This window comes from Leptosomus discolor, chromosome 7 (genome assembly GCF_034619465.1).
Source record: "Leptosomus discolor isolate bLepDis1 chromosome 7, bLepDis1.hap2, whole genome shotgun sequence".
Lineage (NCBI taxonomy): Eukaryota > Metazoa > Chordata > Aves > Leptosomiformes > Leptosomidae > Leptosomus > Leptosomus discolor.
In genome coordinates, this window is record NC_141397.1 from 32,352,775 (window position 1) to 32,369,733 (window position 16,959).

The 16,959-nt window shown below is 42.5% G+C and overlaps 1 pseudogene; it reads left to right on the forward strand.

Annotated features, from left to right (window-relative positions):
• Positions 1-1,595: 1,595 nt before the first annotated feature.
• LOC147415100 (uncharacterized) overlaps positions 1,596-16,959 on the forward strand; it is a 32,340-nt pseudogene continuing 16,976 nt past the window's right edge.

The window sequence follows — 16,959 nt, forward strand, 5'->3', positions numbered from 1 at the left end:
TAAAAGATAAGCTTGATTTTTACACAGTTCTTCAGTTTAAGCAAACATCTTCCATTTTATGTGGAAATGGCAAATGAGAGATTTCTGATTTTCTATTTTGAAAGGATTCGTACAGGTATGACCTAGGTGAAATAAGCTATCCCTCTTGGTAAGTTCAGTGGGATTTAACATACACTAATCTCAGAAATACCATTACTTTCCCATAAACGAGCTGCAGCTAAACATACACCAAAGCAGCTAAGGCAGGGTCTATACTGCCTCTCACAGCAGTGGAAGGAATTGTGTTATTAAATGTAAATGGCTTTCCCTGTCTATTTTGATAGACATCAGACAGCAACCAGTATTTTCTTTTTCAAGCTTACATACTCTCCAAATAGAATGCTATCCACTCCACACCCACAGCTCTAAAGCCCTTCATCCATTACACAAAGGCAGAGAAGGGGCCCCAGAAGAACACCTGCTTCTATCAGTCTTGCAGAAGACAGAGCATTTAAGAGAAGGGTGGGATATACATCAGCACCTTATTATAGCAGGGGTCTGTCACAAGCTTCAGATGTGGATCCAAATATCTCAAAATACAGAAGCATGTGATCTTCCTTTTGAGGCATTACTCTAATGATAAAGAGCTGTCATTCAAGTAGCAATCAATAAAACACCTGATGTGTTTAAGAGTCACTAAGTTTTGCTACCAGGCTAAACTGGCAGCATGTTTCTTTTCAGTTAGAGGTGTAAACTGAGAAAATCAAACATCCAAATTGCCAGGCAATGTTCAACTAAAAGTACTTTTCACATATATTCTCACTTGACAGACCATAAAAGAGAACATTGGTCCACTAAAAAGTTATGGTAGGGAATTGGCAACAAGGATGAAGATGGCAGATGTGTTAAATCTAGTTTGCTCCAAACTTTCCAGAGGACAAAGACATGGAAGCTTTGTTTTCTAGTCACAGGACATACTCCAGAGGGCTGGAAAACAGGAAATATGCACCCACTGTTGAATGAAAAAAGCTACAAAATATATTGTGACAAACCAATTATAACCTGGTTAGCATAGTTAAGGGAGAAGGGGGATAGGTGAAGAAATGTTTTGAAGGACATATTATGAAGACCTTCATGTGAATAATGTGATTCTAAATACCCAATGTGGACCCATTAGAGTCCTGCTTAAACTAAGTGGCTTTCATTCTTAAGAGATAATACTGCTGCAGCAGGAGCAAGGGAATGACAGTGTTTCATACACTTACATTTTCAAAGAGTAATAAGGTTCCACACTGAAGATAACTGAATAACAGAGAGAGTTACAGTACATAGGTTAAAATAATAGCTTTATGATAGAAAATTAGCTCAAAAATAAGAAACAGTGGAGAGGTAATAAAAGGTGTGAAAGAAAAGTTTACCAAAGAGGTACCTCCAACATGAGGTAGCTTTATCTAATGCACGCAAACAATTTAGATAGGAGGAAATTTCACCTCTTCTGTGCCTGCTGCAGTTGTTTTATCCACAGGGACTGAACAAGCACAGAATATACCACGGAGACCCAGGATGCACAGAGAAGAGGTGAAGGTTGGTCTAAGTTTGTTGACAAAAAATAGCAAATGCCACACAACCTTGATTATACAAAGGTATACAAGGATACGTGTGGCTGCAGACAACTGGGAGCACTGGTAACAGAAGAGCTAGGACAGCCTGCTTCCAAGCCTTCAGTAAGCAGCAGCAAGTCAACAGCTGTGGAAGTGTATTCAAGGTAAGTTTTTACAGCTCTGCTACAAGATGACACCTGTTTTCTCTTCAGTAGATGGACATGAGCAGTCATAACTGCAGGTCAAAATCATGGTCCTCAGAACCTGTGCTGAGGTTGAAGGGAGAGAGAAGACAATGAGCTGCAGATGGAGTCCCTGGGAGCTCATGTGCTCCTTATATGAAATATGCCTGCAGCAGAGATGAGGTTAGAACAAGGCTGGGTTACACAGCCTTTCCCAGCTTCATAAAGTCTGCCTTCAGGAGACTCCTGATTATTGTGCTCAGAAAAAAGCCCCTCCTACTTCCCTGTACAAGCCAATTCAGGCACAGAAGCCTTGGGAAAACACAGGAAAGAGCCCCACGATCTACACTTCTTTCTTTTGCTATAGGCAATATGGCAGGAGGTGGAAAGTATGAGGAGGGAGGAGATGCTGCTCCTGTCTTTAAAAAAGGTTTGTATGGAAGCTTCAGGCATGCCAGGAGCTCCACATTGGTTTCTTTGAAGCTAAGCTCCATCAGGAATAATTACCTCTTACATTTCTGCTGACCCACTGGTCAACAGGGCCACCTACATTGAGATTTCAGGGCAGCTTGCATTCTCCTCCAAAAACAGAGGATCAGAGATTAATTCACTCCCATTATTAGGTATGAAGGCAAAGCGGCTTTGAAGCAACATTGGTTTATACGGAGAGAAGAAGCTGGCTCTGCATGCACAGTTAGCTGTAACTCACGTTGAGGGAGGAACTCAGAAGCATCCAGCACAGAAACCTGCTAGATGCTGGATTCTTCCCCTGTACATTAACTTGCTAATTTAGAGAAGCCTGAGGATTTCTTTAAGCCCTTTTCCAGAGTCTTAAAAATGGGGAACGAGTAATTCAGTTTCTCAGATATGCAGATTTGACACTTGTACAAGGACAAGGATTCTGACCTGCATGAGAAACAGTGGAAGCAAGAAGAAACTTCAGCATCTATAGATAGCTGGCTGAGCTGTGTAAGCAGGTGTTTGACAGCTGGAATTCGCACAAGGTAGTTACAGAAGAGAGATCACAGAATCATTTAGGTTAGAAAAGACCTTTAAGATCAGAGTCCAATGGATGACATACAGTGATTAGAGAAGCATTCATGCCTTCAGTTTCCTCCCTCACCAATGAGGTATCTAAAAGCTATCCAGTCTGCTAACTAGTGTCAGATCTGAAGTGTCTTAACGCTTCAATTCAGAATACCCCAGCCTACATATTAAAGTACTTATTCAACAGACACCCACTGGCTTCCATGGAAGGTTGGTCTATGTGAGAACAATAATTTTCAGCAGAATATGGTCTTTTGTATGAAGTAGTTAAAAAGATTTTATTCAGTGTCATATTTCAGTAGATTAATGTAATTGTTTTGCTAATAGTGTTTTCTATAAAAAGAAAATAATAAACAAGTTCTATTTCCCAGTGTGACAGATAAGATTTTATTATTTTTTATTTAGCTGTGCTGAAAGGCCACATAGTACTTTTCTTAAGAGCGCCATAAAAATATAGTCCTCTTAGTCTATTCTTCAAGGCAACAAGCAGTGATCTACCTCCTACACTTTAATAATTTCCTCACTTTGAGCCAATGACATTTTTGATGACTTTGATGAAGGCTCCTTAGTTTAACAACAGAAAGTAGCACTTCCGATTTTCAAGCATTGTGGATTCAAACTAATGTTCAAACTAATTAAAAACATTGTTTTATCCTCAGAACCTGTTATAATCAATTGTCAGAAGAGGAGGCAGAATAATTTTTATGCTTAGGCAAATTGTGAAAGGAGTTATATGTCAAAGTGACAGAAACAGCAGCAGTTTCATAGCACTATAGGATTAAGGAAGATAAATAAAAATATCTTAACATAACTAATTCTACCATAGCTTCTTATGTTAGAAATAGCTTAGCAGCAAGAAAATGTTTTCTCCAAATTAGGCAGTAATTGCAGGTATGGATTAGAATACTTTTCCCTCAAGTCATGTTTAATTGATTTCCTCTAACAAAAACAAGGATTTTTTTTTTTTCCAGAGGTTTGTGGACAGTTATAAATGAGTAAGAGTGGCAGTAAATCATTCTGCTAGTGAACATTGCTGTTAATATATACATGTATCAGTCAAAGAAACATGGATATGTAACATGTTCATGTCACATTCTTGGGGCAAGTTTGAATTGTAGAGATTTGTGATAGAAATACTAAGATTTGTACAAATAAAATATGAATGGCAGTGCATGTGTGTTTACAAGCACCAGAAGAAACAGCAGGACAAGGGTTAAAAAGAATAGCCTGTTTTGATAAAGAGACCACCATTCCCAAGATACTGCTTTCAGGAGCAAGATTGAGGAATGTTAGTTAATATGAAGACCAGAAGACCTGTACTCTGGTAAGACCACAGCAGAGATGTTTCATCATCAGCAGCAGCAGATGTGCATCATAATAGCAGGACAGCAACAAGGCTGCAGCATCTCATACACCATTCCTTTTCCTGCTAGTCCCTCAGGGACACACATATTCGACCAGACAAGGGAAAAAATATCAAGCAAGGTTGCTCCTCATTGTCTAAGATTCATGAAGGCCGAAGCAAGCAAGATCCTTAAGCAAAGGACCATCCTCTAACAACTGCTGCCGCTTAAAAATAGGAAAGCTTCATTCAGAAAATTAATTTTGTATCAACCAAGATCCACAGCAAGGAGTTGAGACTGGACAGATGGCATCCCTTGTCCTCTCTGTAACACAAATTATCTTGGCTATAACATTTACAACATGCATTTTGGTGATTTTGTATGTCACATACTGCAATGTGAATCAATTAAGCCTATAAGAAAATGATCATGTAAAATCAGTTTACTTGAAGATTTTGTAAGCCAGCACTACAATTTGCTTCAGAGGCAGTTCTGAACAAAATTCTTCACTGAATAGTTACACCTCTGAACAAGCAGCCCAGAGAAGTAGAATCCCACTCACTGAAAATATTTAGGACACATCTTGATGGGGCTCTGGATTAAATAATCTAAGACCCTGCTTTTAAGAGAGTGTTGGACTGCATAATCTCTATCTCATTACTCAAGTTTCCATGTGTTTACATTGCTTTAGCCAAATGCTAGGCACCTCATATTGGATGAAATAACTGGAATTACTTAAAAGAATGAAATATGGATGGGTTTTGGGGTGGGAGCTTTTGTGAACTATCAGATCCCGTTGAAGAACATAATTTTATTCTGGAGAATGTATAGGTTTATTGGAATAGCGAGGAAATTCATTAGTTTTTCTGAGATGGAGTCACATGAGAATATTCTGATCCCATCCCACAGACTTAGTATAAGCAGTGGGCTCACAGGTATTGCCAAATGGAAAACCCTTACAGGCCCTAGATCTTCACTAGAAGACTCCTATGTACTTCGATATATCTTATCCAATGTCTTTTCTGAGCATGGAAAGATGAAAGGCAAAACAGAAAAGATGACTGACAGCAAAACATTCACATGAGGGTGGTCAGGTTGTCAGTGGAGTCATAGGAGAAGTTAAAGACACTGCAAGCCCGAAACACTCCTCTGTGCTAAATGGGAGTAGCCTGAGAAAGTAGTGCAGTCAATGTAAAACCACAAATATTCAGGTAAAGAAAAAAGCATTCCCTAGGCTCACTGTTATTCTCAGAAACAAACTTGTTCTATTTATTTTCCCTTCACCATTCTTTCTTATTAATGTCTAAAAATACATATTTTTAAAATGCACCAAATGAAGAATTCATAGGGATAGGAAGTCTAGGTACAAAGCCTGCAAATGCCTATTTTCCACATGAATCATATTTTAAAATTACTTCAGAAAAGATTACACACCCCTCAAAAGCAGTAACTATCACCCCATGCTATGTCCTGTAAACAGCACAAATGGCATTATATATAATTATACCTGTCAGGAAATTCTATGCAAGCCCACTGTATCAGAGCCTTTCAGACAGAAGGTGAAGTAGCCTCACTGCAACGTGCATTGGCCAAAGCTCCTAAAGATTTGGCTTTTAATTACATAGAGGTGACATGGGCACAAATCTCATCTACCCTGGTGCACCCCAGCAAGGGGCCTAGGAGAACGAGGTCTACCAGATATTAAAAGATTAACTGCTCTGTCATGTCCATCACCTCCTGAGTAAGCTGCTGTAGGATTGTGATGGATGACTGTTCAGAGTCCTCACAACACAGGTTTGTAGCAGGAACTTTGCAAAAAAACAGCCTAGACCCAGCTGTGCTGATCCATGATCAAGCTGAATAACTTTGAAGAAAATACCATCAAATGGAGAGTATTTTAGGTTCCCTCTGCTCTGCAACCAATTTAGGGTGAGGCAGCCTCTCATACAACCTGTAGGTCCCAAATCTCAACCTTTGGGTATAGCGACAGTCAGTGATATAATGCATCATACATGGTGCAGATTATAGCAGACACCTGATGACTTCCATGCACACACAGGTCACACTGCCTTTGCAGGTATCAAAAATATGCAGTACAGCTGTATTACAGCAGACTGAGGTTGCTATTTGCATTTATTTCCAGGAACAGCCTGGCCACAAATGCAGGCTTTCTTGCTTCCTGCTCCTTTAAGGATTAGTTTGCACAGGAACATAAAAAGAGGCATCAACAAGTTCAGATGAAGAGTGTTCAAAGCTGTGAATAAATCTGTCTACACAGTACAGTGCTGCACTCTGTAGATACCTGCACTAACTGTGAAGGAATGTCATGTTATTGTAGCCCTACTCTTACGGAGAAATACTTCCAACTTGCAGTGCTGTCCAACACATAACTAGATAGCACTTTCAAACTATCCCAGGATTGCCTTCAATCATTCTTAGCTCACTCTAGTAGTGCAGAAGACTAATCTTGTTACTCTGTAGAATCTGGGCTTTAAAATAAGATGCTACAATGAAATAAGAAATCAAAAGAGGTCAAAACTGCAATACCTCAACATGACTAAAGCATATTGCAAACACTTCAAAGAAGAAATAAAGCAAAACACATCAGCTATAAGTGATCAAAACAGTATTGGGCTCTACCCCTTTCTTTTTCTCAGAAATAGCACCAAAGTTTCCAATACTCAGAGTGGTTAAGCAATACATTCTAGAATAACTGAGGATCTGCCATAGCATACTTTAGATCTAATTGTTTCTCCAATAACTGTTCTTACATACTAATTGCCAATCTCTAGCTACTTTATTTGGTTAGTGTCACCACACACAGCAATATAATGGCTGACCTCCTCCATTTCCATTAGAAATTTATAAATACAATGCATAAATAAGAATAAAGAGGTGCAAACCCCCTTCCTTTACTGTTTAACAAGAGTCTGGGCTTAAATCTAGCTAGTTAGCTACTGAAGTTACTCAGGCTGTCTTTGGGTATCATAAACAGCAGTTCTGGCTTCTGAAAGTTATTTTTAGAGGCTTCAACCTACCTACATATGGACCCTGGAATAAACAAAATGTACTATATTTTATTAGCAGTAAGCTCCATCATTTGTCTTTCAACTGTTTCTGCATGGGACAACACAAGATACCTGACCAACTCCATGACTGTAGTGTTCTTTTATTATTTATTTGCAGAGCCATTGCTCAAATTTGACTAGAGAATGGTTTTTATTACACAACTCAGACTAATGCCTTTGAAAACTTAGGAAGATTATAGCCGATCCAGATTTTTTTCTTTTTTAAACCAAGGTGCTCAGTTTGTGTCTACCTGTAGGCCCAGAAATGGAAGTGATTGGGATGTAGCTGTTCTGATTAAGAGAAGGGTGAGAAAAGGACTCATGAGAACAAGGTCTCCAATCAGATCTGCCATGCTTCGAACTTGTGGTAGAGACTCCTATGCCACAGGACTTCAACACATTCTATAACCCTAGCAGACATTAGAAGTTTTATAGGATTTTTAACAGAAGCAAACCCTTTGCGTAGTCCTAGGAAGTCTGTAAGTCCTGCATGGCTTCATGCTGAATAGATAAGCTTTGCATAGACTCCTGTAGAGGTTACTGCAGATAAGCCACACAGCATATTTCACTCTTACACAGAATCACAGCAGATTTGTGGCCCTAATGTGTTGATACTGAGAGCATTGGACCACTCAAAATCCTATTCAGAGTAAAGATGAAGTGTTGTGGTTTGAGCCCACCCAGCTGGCTCCAAAAGCACCCCGCGGCCACTTGCTCACCCTGAGGGATGGGGAGGAGAAAACGATCAAAAGGCCCCAGGGTCGAGACAAAGGACAAGGAGGGCTCACCGGTTATGGTCATAGGCAAGAGAAACTCCACTTGGGGATAACGACATAAATTTAATACAAAGCAGCATCACACCAAGGATAATGAGACACAACCAGGTCTCAAAACCACCACACCTTCCCCCCACCCCTCCTGCCTTCCGGGGCTCAGCTCTGCTCCCTCTTCCCCCCCAGCAGTGCAGGGGGCAGGGAATGGGGGTCACAGTCTGTCCAGCACAAGGTGTCTCCACTGTTCCTTCCCCCTGAGAGAGACAGGCCCTCACAGCCCTCCCCTGCCCCACCAGTGTCCCTCTCACGGCAGACAGCCCTCTGCCAGCTGCGCCCAGCGCGGGTCCCTCCCTGGGCTGACGCCCTCCCGCGCTGGAGCCGTCCGTCGGTGGGCGGAAGCACGGTCTCCTTCGGGCCCGGTCCCTGCTCCTCCGGCCCGGGCCCCCCCCGCGGGCTGCAGGCCAACCTCTGGGCCACCGCTGTTCTCCACGGGCTGCAGGGGCTCAGCCGCCATCCCACCATGGGCCGCAAAGGAACCTCTGCTCCGGCACAGCTCCCCTCTCCTTCCTCACTGACCCAGGTGTCCACAGGGCAGTGTCTCTCACATCCCCCTCCTCTCCTCAGCTCACAAACACAGACAGCAGAACAAAAACCTCCCCAACAGGTTCTTCCACTCTATAGAGTTATTCACAGAGGCATCATTGATCTGGCCTTGGCCAGAGGAGGGTCAGAAATTGGAGCCAGAGAGCTTCTCGAAGCTTCACAGGAGCCACCTCCATAGCCTCCCCTCCCACACTACCACCACCCCCCCACACACACACCCCAACCCACCACATGAGGTTATGCAGAGGTTTATAACATCCAATTGTTTTATAGTTAGAGGAAGTATACGCCTTTCCAAAATCTGTTGTCCATTAAGGTATCACAGAAAAACTGAGGCTGCTTTGTAGTAGCTGCAAGAGATTAGGAAAGTCCAGTAAATACTTATGAAAATCATTATTAACTACACTGTAATGTGTTATCCATCATGTCAAATACTCTAGTCAAGATTAAAAAACCAAACAAACCAACCAACAAAACAGTTACAAGCTGATCCAGGAAGGTCCCAGGTCTCAGGCCAGGCACCTACTCTACGACCTCACACTGCAACCACATGAGAGAACAGCAGCTGGAAAAAGGTATAGTTTACTGTCCTGCCTGTATTTCTGGTAGATCTTGCTCCCCACCAGAAAGGGGCAAGTTTTTGGTTTGTTCTTCCCTCTCTTCTACCCTGGTTTTAAGAAGTGAAAAAATCCTCGAAGTGCCTTAATCAATGGAAAAAGCAATGTGCAAGTCTTGGAATGAAGCCTGCCATACCCTGAAACTACCATTTTATGTAAAGACATTTTGTACATGCATCAAAGAGATCAATGCATGGAAATGCAAGACCATTGTCAGATCTTGAAGCCAAGTCCTGGTGGCAACCAGGGCCATCATGATAATCGATTTGAGCGTCACTGACTCCTAATCATCTCTTTAAAGTGTGCTATGCAATGGCCCACACATACAAACTTGTGGTGGTGCTGCACAGTCTAATCCTCAGGTAAGAATGAAGTTTCATGAACTACGGTGTCTCACAGGCTGCAAATTTATCATCATCCTATATTTGCTTTACCTTCAAGAAAAATTAGTCTAGGAGCTTTAACAGATGTTAATGCCAATTCCCTCCTTCCCCAAATGCCCATCTAATATCTGATGCCTTCCACCTGATGCACACCTGCAGCTGTTATTTCCCATGTTCTAAGGCCTCCAATCTGATACCAAGTATTTTCTTTCTGAACAGCCCCAAACTTGGCCTATTCTTAGAGAATAACCTCACTTTGGACTAGTGTTCAGCATAGTCTCTCACATAGCACCTGAGAACGGCCATCTGTGTCTTGTACCAGCAGAGGAAAGGACAACATTGTACGTAAGTCTAAGTCAGCCTGAAGCCCAGAAGAAAAGCTCCCCTTTATCCAAGGACAGCTGGACAGTACAGGTGATAAAGTACCTGTAGTCTCAAAAAGGATTTTAACTAATTTTCCAAGTCAAAGTAGGTAACAGTTGTCTCTACTGATCCTAATCTTTCCCCTTGCTTTAAAGCCTGGCTTTTACCCATCAGCTGTGCATCAGTGACAGAACTGCACCACTTCACTTGGCAATAGGGTACTGTTGATTGATTGCTGTACAAACTGTGCTGATTTACATGATTTCACCATTGAGACTAAAGGTAATTTATTTTAGCTGACTGGGAGGATACCGATCCTTGTAGCATGCTCTGAAGTTTGCTTTACCTGTCCTCAAAAGAGATTGAAATTATTCCATTTACAGGGTTATTTTAAAATTGGCCTCAGTTAGTTAAATCTCACTGACAAATTGCCAAGTCACTTCCTAAAACAGGTCATTCTGATGACGCAATATTCTTTCAGTCCACCCCATACAATAGCTTTATCCAAACCAGAGATTCATATTTGCATCATTATCACAAGAAATACAAAAAGGTCATTAAACAAAATTAATTTCTTTAAGGAACATCTTTAAAATCTACTTTACTGTCTTTGGCTTTCAATTAAGACTGACTAAAATCTACAAGGGCTACGTTTACAAATGTGACAGATTCAAGTGATAAGGCCAAGTTGTGCACAAGGGAGATTAATTAATAAATCAGACTAAATGCTGTCTTGCTTAATATTTTTCTGCTGCATCCTTTTTGAACTTTCCATTGTGCTTAATAGGATTCTTTTGGGATATAGGCTTCAAGGATTACAGGCATTGTTACAGAGATTATCTCAATGTTACAGATAGACTCAAGACACAAGAGTAATCTCTGGAAGTGCTTCAGGTTATGCCACATTTTCAGATATTGTCACCTGGAGCTTGTTTTCCTGTTGTACATACCTAAAGCATTCAAACCTAGAAACTGGAAAGAACTCCTTCAAAAGATTCAATGAAACAAGATCATATGGACATGTGCTGCACTAGTCATAATTTTGCCCTAAATATGATACACCTATAAAAGACACTCTAGTCTTGTCAAAGTTGGAGACATTAAATGGCAAAGAACTGGGTCCAGGTTGGAGTGCTATCAATGGAAGCAAAACAGCAGGTCTCCGCAGCTGATAGTATGCCTGACCAAGAAATGCAAGTCCAAGGAAGAGAGGGGATAACAGCTGTGCCCAACAAGACCCTGCTTCCAGACATCCCAAGCTGTCTGTTTTTTTACCAAGTCCAGAGTCAGGAAATATTTATTAGCTCTTAATCGGTCCCCTGGAGAAAGGAGCAAGGACAGATGTTACAAGGGTGTTACCAAGGCCAGCAACTTCAGCTGCCTGTCTCACCTTACGAACAGGGAATTGGATGAAGCAGAATTACCAAAACCATCAAGAAGATAGGAAAAAAGGAAATATGGAATGCATTGAGTATTATGAGCTGCAGTGAAAGGTACTACTATTTGGATCAATCTAAGCATGGCACTACCCTTCAACTCCATGTGCCCAGTACTATTCTCCAGAGTCAGTTAGTTCTGACCCAGTGGTGAAACACGACGAGACATCTCACATGTATTTAAGTTTGAGAACAGAAATGCTTGTAACAAGAAAGCCACATTCCAACTGTGTAAATGGCCACAGTCATCATTCAGCCCTCATCATAGTCTAATACTTCATTAGAACAGAGACCCTGCGTGTTTAATGGCAGTTCATCAAATCTTTTACCTTATATTAATTGGAATATTTCCCCCCCTCAGTGACATAGGCAAAAAAAGTCAGGGAAAGGACCCTGAACTGCTTTTAGGAGCAGTCACAAAGCAGCACTGAAAGATCCCTTGTTGCTCTATTAAGTGCAGGCTGCTGCAACTGCTCAGGTGAGCTGCAGCAAGCATGGATATTCATGTTGGCAAGAAGGCAGCGTGGAGTTAACACCAAGAGGGCTCAGGGGGCAAAGACTGCAGCAGCTGAACTCCAGGAGGAGAAACATTTCCCCTTTCCTCCCTTCACCCACGCAATAGGGAAATCCAAGACAGTGGTGCAGCATCACAGACTGTTCAGCCTGACACACACATACAAGGGGGGGTATGACAAGGTAACTGGCAAATATACCTGCAAAAAACCTACACACTACTCCAGGCTGCTGGCTCATTCAGGTGTTATACAGTTCCAGCCCTGCATAACCTGGAGTCACACCACCAAGGAGTATAAATCTTCACAACTATAACTCAAGTCCCACTGCTCACACTTGCCTCCCACCTTCCCAGAGTTAGAGCAGCTGGAGGGGTGGCAGCCTTTGAATTACACTGAGCTGACTTGTCACTGTCAGCATACTCTACATTTTCTGAAAGGCTAACTCTGCTATTGCACTGCTGTTTATTGAGATTGTATGACACTATTCAGTTTTAAGAGCTACTGCAAGACTTTTGTCTTCTCTTAGTGCTCTCACACTTTAAACCTCTGTGAAACTCAGGATGAAAGTATTTCAGTTTTAAAAGAACGTGGCTTTCTACTACACAGTCACCAAGGCTAATACAAAAGTCATCTCTCCCACCCCTACACGCACTTACCGTTGGGTGGTATGCCCCCCTGCCTGAAGCTCTACAGTCTGGTCTCCTGCAAGACCTTCTAGAATGTATAGATGCCACCTAGGTACTAAATTGCAAAGTCGCAGTTTTTGTCCTCAGAGGCCCAGCACAACGGTATGGGCCAAACTTGTATCTTCCATCTTCAACTAGCACAACTTTCTCTGCTTCCATATGAAGAGGCACACCTGTGACCCACAGGGACCACTAACAGCTTCTAGTTGCATGCTGACCACATTGGCAAAGCCAGCTGCTGTGGAGTCAGACCTCAACACAGGCTTAGAGACTATGCTACCTACAATATAAGTCCAGAGTACAGCCAAAAAACCCAGGCAGTAAGCCAGGGCAGCAGAAGATAGATGTGGCCGTATTTGCAGCATAGCTCAGAGAAGGAGGGAATGCTCAGCTCCTGACTTAAATACAAGCCACAGGGCCTATGTGCAGGTGTGGGTGGTGGCCCCATGTGAAGCCTGGTAAGGGTAATCAAGGCTTATCAGCACCCTCAGGGCCCTGTCAGCAGATTTATTAATGTCTGTTCCTTCTAGAGAACTCCACAATAAACACCAAAGAGAGTTTAGCAATGGCAATACCATTAGGAACTTGCACAATTGTAAGCAAGTCCTTTCTACAAGACTTATCTCAGTCTGATCAGTAGCTTTCTGAATTGCTGCAAACCCTGTGTAACCCCCCTTGGCCCAAAGGTCCTCTGAGACAAGGCCGTTTACTCCCTGATTTCCACCCAGCAATCCTGTCCTTTTCGCCACTTGTCCTTCTGCACCCCATTGACCCTTCAGCTCCAACAGATAATTTTTGTTATGATTTGCTCCCCAAGTACACAGATTTGTCACCTATCTTATCCCTTTTTTTGTGAGCCTCTGAGAAGCTTTGCCTATGAGCACTTTCCACCTGCATTTCTGGGAACGTCCTCCCAGCTTCCTTTGTTGGGGAGGGATTCTGCTCTTTGGTCTCCACAAAAATCTTGAATCATCTTTTCTGTCTTTATTCTGTGTCATTCAGAAAAGCTTGGCTCACATGTCATTCCTGCTAGTTCTGTCCCAGCTGTTTCCATCTGGATCAAGACTCCCAGCCTTTGGCTAAATGCCATGCTTGCAGAAAGAGAAATGTTCACAGACCTTGTTTCCCTCTGGAGAACGGCATAGCCTGTACTCCATCACCCACTTGGCTGCCTCAGGCACAGTGACAGGGTGCCTGCCCCCTACTTACACTTTTACTGTTTACAGTTTTGCTGCCAAAGGTTAATGAACACATTGTTGTTCCAGGTCTAGAAAATACATGACTCCTTCTGCAGTTTCAGCCCTTTCTCCCTTAAACAATTTCCCCAGGAATTCTGAAAACAGTAGCTGCTTGACAGCTGCTATCCTGTTTCATTTTTGTTTGCCTAAATCTTGGGCCACGATACTCCGACGTTATTTCAGACGATACAGCAAGGTTTTCTTCGCTATGCTATGAACTTCAAAGTCCTGTAAAATGTGTTTTAATCAACTTTTAGAGAATTCCTCTGCAGTAGATGGTGGGTACTTAACCTTTTCCTACTCCTCTGCTCCATGTATCAGCCAGAACATTTGCTGGCATTAAAAAAAGGTATTGATGAATTATTTTCTTTAATACTTTGGAATATAGATTGCAATATTCATCTCGGCATTCAAGTCCCTTGCATGAATGTTTCTTCCACCTTTAGGCCCGCAGACTGACCCTGAGGTGAGGCTGCTGGTCAGAAGTGCAGCAAGCCTTACTGTGAGTAAGCTCAGCCTCGAGACTACAGGGGTGATCACAGCACTTCCATAAAGCTGGCATATATTGGGAATGATGTACACTGCAGGAGGGGGCAAGGCACCAAGACATTTAGAAGTCTGCGAAACAGAATGTTTCGATGTTTTGTGAAGAACAAGGCCAGTGCCACTGGTGTACTTTGTAACACAGACCCGAGAGTTATCCTATATAGTCCACTATTGCTACCAGAGGCACTGTAGATGTAGCCATGGAGAAGCAGAACTGGAGGAATGACAACCTTTTACTACTAGGAATAACTGAGCCAGTCTACTGTTGGTATCCAGCCATGCCAAATGCCTGGGCTCTGACCAAACCATGAACTACTGTCCCTTTCCTAGGAGATTTTCTTGCATGAACAGGTAACACAAAGAGTACAAACAAGACCTTCCTCCTGTCAAATATGAAAGCTACAGTTCCAGTATTTTGTTCAAACCTACTGCTGTTAAGATTAGCTTTTCTTAAACCTCAACAGCATTTTGGTGAGCTTCACACTGTCCCAGATAGGATGTCAAATTTAATTTGATTTCAGTCAGTATTTTAGGGATGTACACACAAGTCAGACATAAGAAGACACCAAGCTGCTGAGCTCAGCTTAGTCCAGCCAAGAATCTGGTATATCTGGGCACATACAAACCAGATTATTAGGAACCTAAGTAACTACTTCTAAAAACAGGTGACTGCTTGTGATGATGTTAGCTCGATGTAAGAGGTTACTGCCACCTTCAGCTGGAAATTACTGTCTCCACAACAGCAAGTATCTGACTGTTGGCGTGGTCTTCCATTCTGCAGACTAATGAAGTTCATTTGAAAACTTTTCAGGGTTTATTTTACATTGTAATAGAAAAGGAGCTGTTGTTATGTCCCAGCTGGGAGGAGGTAACTTTCATTAAGTGTGTGACAAGCTGTATATGTGCTCTTGTGTAAGAGGTCAGGGAAACGGTCAGACATTTGATGAGTTAAATAAAATTGATGTGGGTTGTTTGCTTTTGGACTGGAAAGCACAAATTCCACTTCTCTTGAGTGTTAGGCATCAACACTCCTTGTTCCATAGGCCAGATAACAGAATCTCATTGGGGAAAGGAGGCAGGTTTGAAAGACGTAAGAATCTTATGCCCTCTCATTGCCACAAAGCACCAAATGAATTTCTTCGCATAAGGTATTAATCAGACTTACATAATGTTAAAGTTGCTATTAAGCCTGAACAGAAAAGGACACTATGTATGTTTTATTTATCCCTTCTCACAGGGATTAGTTTTGTTTATAAACGTGCATGCTCTGTATACGCTAAAAAGCGCATCAGATACTTAATTTCATGAGGCATCTTCACCTTTATGCCTCCTAATAATTTCTGATTAAAAGACACATTCAATGCCAAAGACTTTCTAAAATTCTAGTAAATATTTCTAAACTGAGCTTTTAAAAATATTCTCTCTTGATAAAGACTAAGGGCGCTGCATGAACTTGGAGGCATATCTAATAACAGAGTCATTAAATCATAGAATAGTTTGGGTTGGAAGGAACCTTTAAAGGCCACTTAGTCCAACACCCTGCAATGAGCACTGACATCTTTAGCTACATCAGATTGCTCAGAGCCCCATCCAACCCGACCTTGAATATTTCCAGGGATGGGGCTTCTGCGACCTCTCTGGGCAGCCTGTGCCAGTGCTTCATCACCCTCACTGTAAAAAAATTTGGTCCTTCTATCTAGTCTAAATCTACCCTTCTTTAGTTTATAACCATGACTCCTTGTCCTATTGCAACAGGCTCTGCTAAAAAGATTACCCCCATCTTTCGTGTAGGACCCCTTTAAGTACTGGAAGGCCACTAGAAGGTCTCCCTGGAGCCTTCTCTTCTCCAGGCTGAACAAGCCCAACTCTCAGCCTGTCCTCACAGAGGAGGGTCTCCAGCCCCCTGATCACCTTGATGGCCTCCTCTGGCCTTGCTCCGACAGGTCCATGTCTTTCTTATGCTGGGGGGCCCAGAGCTGAACACAGCACTGCAGGTGGGGTCTCACCAGAACAAGAGCAGAGGGTGAGAATTGCTTCCCTTGACCTGCTGGCCACGGTGCTTCTGATGCAGCCCAGGATGTGATTGGCCTCCTGGGCTGTGAGCACACATTGCTAGCTCATGTCCAGCTTTTCATCCACCACTACCCCCAAGTCCTTCTCTGCAGGGCTGCTCTCAATCCCTTCATCCCCCCAGCCTGTATTGATATTGGGGATTGCCCCAACCCAGGTGCAGGACGTTGCACTTGGCCTTGTTGAATCTTATGAAGTTCACAGAGACTTACTTCCCAAACTTGTCCAGGTCCTTCTAGATGGCATCCCATCCCTCAGGCATGTCAACCACACCACTCAGCTCGGTGTCATCTGCAAAACTTGGTGAGGGTGCACTCGATCCCACCATCTATGTCATTGATGAAGACATTAAACAGCACTGGTCCCAGTATGGACCTCTGAGGGACGCCACTTCTCACTGACATCCATCTAGACATTGAGCCGTTGACCACTACCCTCTGGATGCGAACATCCAACCAATTCCTGACCCACCGAACAGTCCACCCATCAAATCTCTCTCCAATTTAGAG